Source organism: Hyperoodon ampullatus (genome assembly GCF_949752795.1).
Source record: "Hyperoodon ampullatus genome assembly, chromosome: 5".
In the NCBI taxonomy this organism is placed as follows: Eukaryota; Metazoa; Chordata; class Mammalia; order Artiodactyla; family Ziphiidae; genus Hyperoodon; species Hyperoodon ampullatus.
In genome coordinates, this window is record NC_136918.1 from 76,418,595 (window position 1) to 76,426,006 (window position 7,412).

Genomic DNA, 7,412 nt, shown 5'->3' on the forward strand with positions numbered 1-7,412 from the left:
CTTCCTGCGTCGTAACGCACTCTGAAAACAGCTTTTGCCTATGTGCACGGTGGCCAGTTGGACACGTGCAGAGTCCACACGCTGGCACATTTCATTAGACGACATGAGACGCATCTCTTAATGTGAGCGCCCATCTCCTGAAATGTCTTTCATTACTGGGAAGCCATCAAGCTCAGGGTGGCAGATAAAAGCTTTTCCAAATGCTAATTTTCCTTTAACACCGGAATTTTGTCATCAGTAACAAATATAGTCAGTTGATTTCCTCGAGTCTCACGCTGTGCATCTTCGAGAAAACGCCTGACACACACCACCTGAAAAATGCAGTCCATCGGCACTGCTCTGCGGCCCCTGGCTGCGGGCGCCTCTGGCCCCTCAGGGGCACTACCAGGAACCTCTGTGCCAGCAGTGCAAACGCCGACCCGGCAGGGCTGGCTCACGAGGCCGACTGTGACCCTGGACAGGGCTTCTGAGCTCTTAGCCTCCAAAGGGTTTCAAAACACACCATTTCCGGTAGCTCAAGAACATTCTGGATACACGCCAAGCACTCACACGAATCCGCACTCCAGTGTCAGAGGAGAGGAAACATTTGCTTCCACAAAACTGTTCTAAAGCCCCACTTCGTTTTCCCTTCAGACTATACAACCCTTGGAAAACGTTAAGCTGCCAGAAGTGATTTTCTTTCAAGCAAAACCCAAAATACGCTCCCCAAACAAACAACGTGGGTGCTGCCCGACTCTACAAGCACGTAAATCTGAAGGCTCCACTACTACAAAGCTCGCCACAGGTAAGTAACCGCATCTTACCCATCTGAAGATGCTTAGTTCTATGCACTGGAGACTAATTTCTCTGAGATACTTTAAAATGCAATAGATAACCACAATGAAGCTCCTATTTTCACAGCACAACAAACACAAGAAAACCGTTGCGGCTTCTCAAAAACATAACACACAAGCGGGCACCTGCCCTGCCCACCTAGCGGCAAAACAAGGTGGTCCTCCGAATCTCACACCCCGAAACAATATTCAAAGCTAACAATTTTAATTTTGAAACAATTCTAACCTGCGGGTCACAAATTATATCCAGTGCTACAACGTAACCTCATTATTTCGGACTCTGCTAACTCAACTTATGGTTCTAACAGGCTGGGCCAAAGTTCACAGTTACTGATATTTCACGTTAAGAGTCTTCCGTCTCATGACGAATCCTTTGCTGGAGATGAGGAGGGACTGAGAAGGTGCTGAAAGTTCTATGAAGTACTGAAAACAGCAAGCTTGCACAATTTCACAAGCCTCTTGCACAATTCCGTTTTTATTAATGGGACAGTCACTAACGAGGCCACGCCCAGGAATTTGAGAGGACATGCGACATCCTGCCGACCTGGCAGCGGTCCCTCTCAGCGACCCCACGCTCATCCTGACTCGACTGCCCTAGTGGCACTGCAGTCCTTGAGGTGGCCAATCCAAAGTCTGCTGCTTGCCAAATAACACTGTCATTCAAATTCCACTGAAGCAAAAGGACCCACAGCACGATAAGCTTCTCAAGTGGTAACTACAGAGAGAAATCTAGGAACCACCTGCTGTTCAAAATTTCTTAGGTGTTTTTGCTTCACAGGTCTGTGCAGACAAAAAGTAAAACTTGTTGCTTAAAAGCTCGCCACGACTGGTGCCTCGGCAAAGCTCTGGTGAGGCCGGGACCCCAGCTCCCCCTTGGCGGGCGGGCAGCGGGCACTCTGCTTTCTCTCTATCCACTTCCTAGTGAAAACACAGGCTTGTGACCTCGGTGGGCAGCTCTCCAAAAGCGCTTCAGGAACAACCAGCAGAGCCACCTGAATGCGTCCAGGGTAAGGTGGAGGAAACGAGGCTTTCCCTGTCCTCTACGGAACCGCTTGCTACCTTGGATGGACTCCTGCTGGGGTCTGCACGTTTGTGCCCCCGGAGCCCTCCTGAATGGGATATCTGCCCTGGAAAAGAGGCCCCAGACCCCACCTGGCCCTGCCACCGGGACCCAACTGCCCCGGCATCCTGACCTCGGGCCTCCCGCCTTCAGAGCTGCAAGAAATCAAGTCCACTGTGTCAAAGCTCCTAGTCTGTGGTCCTTGCCACGGCAGCCCGAGTGCACTGAGGCAGCTCCCTCTTGTCTCTCAAGGAACAAGAAGACATGGCTTCAAACACTGCCAAGGGACTCTCTGAATCCTACACCCTGGGGGTTGGTGCTTGTAAGACAAGGCCCCCGCCAGGGTCTTAGGGACCCTCTGAACTGCACAGGCTCCTGTCCTCACCGAGTCTGCAAGATGGGGCAGGTCTGGCTAAATGCCCAGGACAACACTGGGATGGGCCCCCAAACGGGAGCCTTCCCCATCCTTCCCCAACCAAGACAGAGGGTGTGACTGTGAGGTGGGGGGGAGGGAGGGTCACAGAAGGGACCTGGGCACAGTAAGTCGCTCCCCAGGACAGTCAGCCCTGCTGGGCACCTCAGGGGTTGCTTCCTAGGGACCCTGATCCTCCAGCTCCGCCCCCCTAACCACCCACCCTATCGCTTTCATATCCGCAGTGGTCTGTCTGGGCCCCGAGGGCACCCGGGCTGGCTACTCCCTTCCAGCACCCACGGGGGCACTGCTGCCAGATCCCCGTGTCACCCGTAGCACCCAGTGCAGACCCGGTGCACCGTGTCTCGCTGCGGCAAGAGCTGTTGGTAAGGATCCGGTGAGAGGCTGTGGGTGAGGACAGCCTACGATAAAGGCAAAATGCCACCGTTCCCTCAGGCCCAAAGACCCCTGGGGCCTCCTCACCCACAGCGCACCCCGGCTGTACTCTGGGGCTCTGGTTCCCGGCGGTCCACTTTGAGGGGGACGTGTGCACTGAACCCTCTTCACTGGGGACCACAAACTAGCAGACAGTCCACGCTTTTCCCAAAAAGTGAGAACGTGGTTGAGGGCCCCCTGAAAACATTGCCTATCTTCTTAAAAGTAACCCATTTCCCCAGGTGTTAAAGTTCAGAGTCAACTGTCTTTTGAAATTCCCATTTCTCAACAACAAGAGCATTTCTAACCATGACCTACAGCAGAGGTTCTCAAAGTGTGGCCCCCGGGCCTTTCAGGAGGGCCCCCCCAAGGTCAAACTATTTGCACAACACTAAGGGCACAGACGTGGTGGTTTCTCAGAAGCCACATGACAGAGATAGGACGAAGGAGACAAGAGAATCCGGCTACTGTCGCTTAAGCCAGACGTTCAGGAGACCTGCAAAACCCTAGGACAACACTACCTTTCTCATTAAATTGTTTTTCTTTTGGAACATAGTTTCCATAAAGTGTTATTTACGTTAGTATTTTTAAGTATATTTAAATGTCTCATTTTTAATGCCAAATATGGAAAATAACAACAGACATAACATAAACAAAAGCCCTTTGGGGACCTTGTTAATTTTAGGTGTAAAGGGGTCAGTCTGAGTATGGCCAACGGCACAGACTTGACACTACTGGCTACTTCAAAGGGCTGCTCTTGATGGGCCAGTGAGACTGAAGGGCCGTGACAGTGACGCTCCAGGAGGCTGCTCTCCCAGACCCTCCCCACCTCTCCTCGGATGACTGAGAAGGCACCAGTTATGAAACGGCAGCATTCAGAGGGACGGCCACCCAAGTCCAAAGAGAAAATGGCTGGAGGAAAAAACCAAAGGCCTGCTGCTGTCTCACAAGTATGTGCTTCATGAGTGGAGCTGCATCTCATGCCACAGGCCAAGGGGCAAAAATAATGCTTGGAGACCTTGTAAATGCAAAAGTCAAGAATTCAACTGTATACTTGAGCTGGAATCTTCCTTTCTTTCTCTGAGATTAGAAGAGGCCAATGTCTACCTTTGGGGGGCAGTGGGGAAGGTCCAAGCTTAAATAAAGCAGTTATTAAATAAAAACAGGATTTTACAGATCCACGCAGAGCTCAACTTGAGGCAACTTCTCCGACTCCTGCCACCACTGCCCGGGTCGCCAAAGTGCAGAAGAAAGCCACCTTACTACTAAAAACACAAATACTGTTTAAATTACAATCTAACAAACCTAAAGAGTCAATGGCTAGCACTGACCTAGCCCTGTCTCCATGGGGCACTGGGGGCATTTCAGGGGGACCACTCCTTGTGCCGGCTCAGCATGCCAAGTCCTGACCAAGGCAGCCCCCAGTGTCCTCCTCCGCTGACCACAGCATGACCACACCCACACACTAACAAGTAGGGTAAGTCCTCTGATAAGCAGAGAGGGGGCTGGGAGGCTCAAGGGGCAGCACCACGGAAGAAGGCAGGCTTCACACCACGGTGTCCCTGCCTTCAATCCCAACTACAAACCTAACAGCTAGGTGTGCTGCCCAGGGAAATGGGGACAACTGTGAAACTCCATCGTGTCAAGTGCCAGTCAGAGTATGATAAATAGCCTGTGTCAATTGTAAGGGGGCTCCCAGCATGCCTTTTTTTTTTTTTTAAATTAAGGGACACAAACCAATGTCCATCACCAGGCGACCAGTTTGAGAAAATCCCAGAAACAGCCATATGATGCAATTCTTTAAGACTGTAATTAAAGGATGATGAACTCCACGGCCCCTGCCATGGAAAGAGCCCCACACCCTTGAGCGAAGCCAGCAGGTAACAGTTCCCAGCACATCTTGACCCCCACCCCCACCCCGCCCCAACCAAGTTCACAAACACATCCACAGCTGTAACTGGGCTTCCAAATGGTGCCATTTCTGGGGTTTCTGCTTTCTTTATATCCTTTCATATTTTATATCCTTTCTTTATATCCTAATTTTCTCTCTATATAAACTTATCTTTGCAACCCATACACAGTACAGCTCTCTTTACATTGGGGGAGAACCTCATTTCCCTTCCTGTAGTAAAGGTGTATTAAATACCTCTTGAGTGTCTCTATCAGCACATGAAAAACAAAACCATAGCACCTAAGTTTGACACTCAAGAGAGAAACTTCTGCTTTACAAATTACAAACAAGATAATCACACCGACTAAGTAGGTTTTACAATCACGGCTACAACAATTCTTATTAAAATGCGTACAATTACCTATTTCACTTCACGGAACAACTTACCCTGAAAATTAGAGGTGACCTTTCAACAATGCAGGAACTGGACTCCCATCCATTTCCCGTGGATAACTTATACTTGGCCTCCGTATACAGCAGACTGTGCAGTACTGTACTATTTACTACTGGAAAAAGTCCCTGTGTAAGTGCACCTGGACCGTTCAAACCCATGCTGTTCAAGGGTCAACTACACTACTCAAAAAAATAAAATGAAGAGAACAGTATGGAGGTTCCTTTAAAAACTAGAGTTGCTGTATGATCCAGCAATCCCAGTCCTGGGCATGTATCAACCTAAATGTCCACTGATGGATGCAATGGATAAAGAAGATGTGGTTAATGTATACATCAAAACATTACTCAGCTATAATGAAATGCCATTTGCAGCAACATACATGGACCCAGAGATTATTATACTAAATGAAATCAGACAAAGACGAATATATATCACTTATATGTGGAATCTAAAAAACTTGACATAAATAAACTTACTTATTACAAAACAGAAATAGACTCAGACGTAGAAAACAAAGTGTATCCCACGGCCCGCATGCTCGGGCAGGGGGATAAATTAGAGTTTGGAATTTAAAAACAAAAAGGCCGAAGCGAGAGACTCCAGGAAGTGTGGGCGCTTAAGATCAACGGAGCTCAATGTAGACCGTTAGGCCTCCTCCTTCCCAAATAGTACATGTCCATTAGCTTTTAGTCACAGAGCCTTTGCAGTGGAATTAACACACATCATTTGATGCTGGCCTTAAAGAGAGTAACATTAGGTTTCCACTGTACCTGACGCCACCATTTAAGTAAGAAGAAATGCACAAGGGACTCTTTAAGGAAAGTTTTTCTTAAAGGACTTCCCGAAGCCACCAGTTGTATGAGAAATCAGGCCTCTACTGGACACAGTGCCAACTGCAGGGACCCAAGGACAACAGTGAACTGACCTGTAAACATTCAATCTTCGCTCTGTAAGAGCCAAATGGAAGTCACTTGGTAGCCTGCAACACGTGGATAAAAAAGGTAAAACACGTCATGTTAACAGAAATAAAAAACAATCAGTACCTGGAACATCTGGAAAACACACACACAAAAGACCCAGTCCGCGGGCTGCCAGGGAAGGGGCTCCGCGCCAATAAGGCACCCTGTGCTCAGTCACGGAGAGACTTCCAGTGTCAACAGCAGGACCCACAACTCCACCGCCAAGAAGAAAACGGGAGCCGAGTCCCCACTCCAAACCCTCCCCGCCTCACCAAGAAGATAAACCCCACCCACACGAAGGGCCACCTGAAGCACTGGGCGTCGCCCCGTGTCCAGGTTCCAGTGACGCATTTCCTCAACAAGCCATGGTGATGCTCACACACACATACATGCTGGGAGGGGCACTGCTCGCCAGAAAGAAATGGTGACCCCCGGTAACAGCAGACAATCAGGGGAGGGGCCAACTGCCCAACTTTGAATTCTGCCCTTTCTTATCAGAGCATAACTCGCTTCGCCTGGAACAGCCTGAATTTAATCGAATACTAATAGAAGACAGTTCTCGGTGGAAACTCAGAAGGAAATTAAAGATACGCCTTATTCCTAAACTCACTGCTAACCTAAGTCTGCAAGAACACGGGCAGCTAGGAAACAGAAGGTGCTCAGGAAATGCATTAGGCAGAACGCTTCACAACAGGGTTGGGGCTGGGCCTCCCCAGGCGACCCCTGAGACCTCTCTGCCGTGTTAAGATGGGAGAGCAGAGGACTAGACGTGGAGACGTGGATGTTCAATACACGCCACCCTCAAGTGCCAACAAGGGGCCCCAGGCTCCAGGGACATGGCTGCCGACCCTCACAGGACCCCATCACACACGTCTGCAGGGCTGGGAAGGCCACCCTTCTGCTCCCTGCTACAAACCAGGGTGCTTGGCACACAGGATGCAATAAATGTTGTTGAATACGAGAAATCGTTCTAAAGGTCACAGATCTTATTTCCTTAAAATCCATGACTAAGATATGGGGATATGTGCATGTGGATAACTGATTCTCTTTGTTATAAAGCAGAAACTAACAAACCATTTTAAGCAACTATACTCCAATAAAGATGTTGGAAAAAAAGAACCAGGGCTAAAGCACCTTTCTTGGAAACATGAAGGCAGGGACTACGTAGCTCTGGGGAAATCATGGAACATTTGTTTGGGGTTGGCCCAACGGCCCAGTTAGAACCCAGCTCTGCGATCTGGATTGCTGGATCTGGAATCAAGGGGTGCCAATGGGGTGGCCCCTTTCCCTATTACCTCTCCTGATGCCCCGCAGAATCTGTGCTTCCTGTCCTCTGACTCTCGGTTCTAGAGGGCTCAGTCCCGAGGG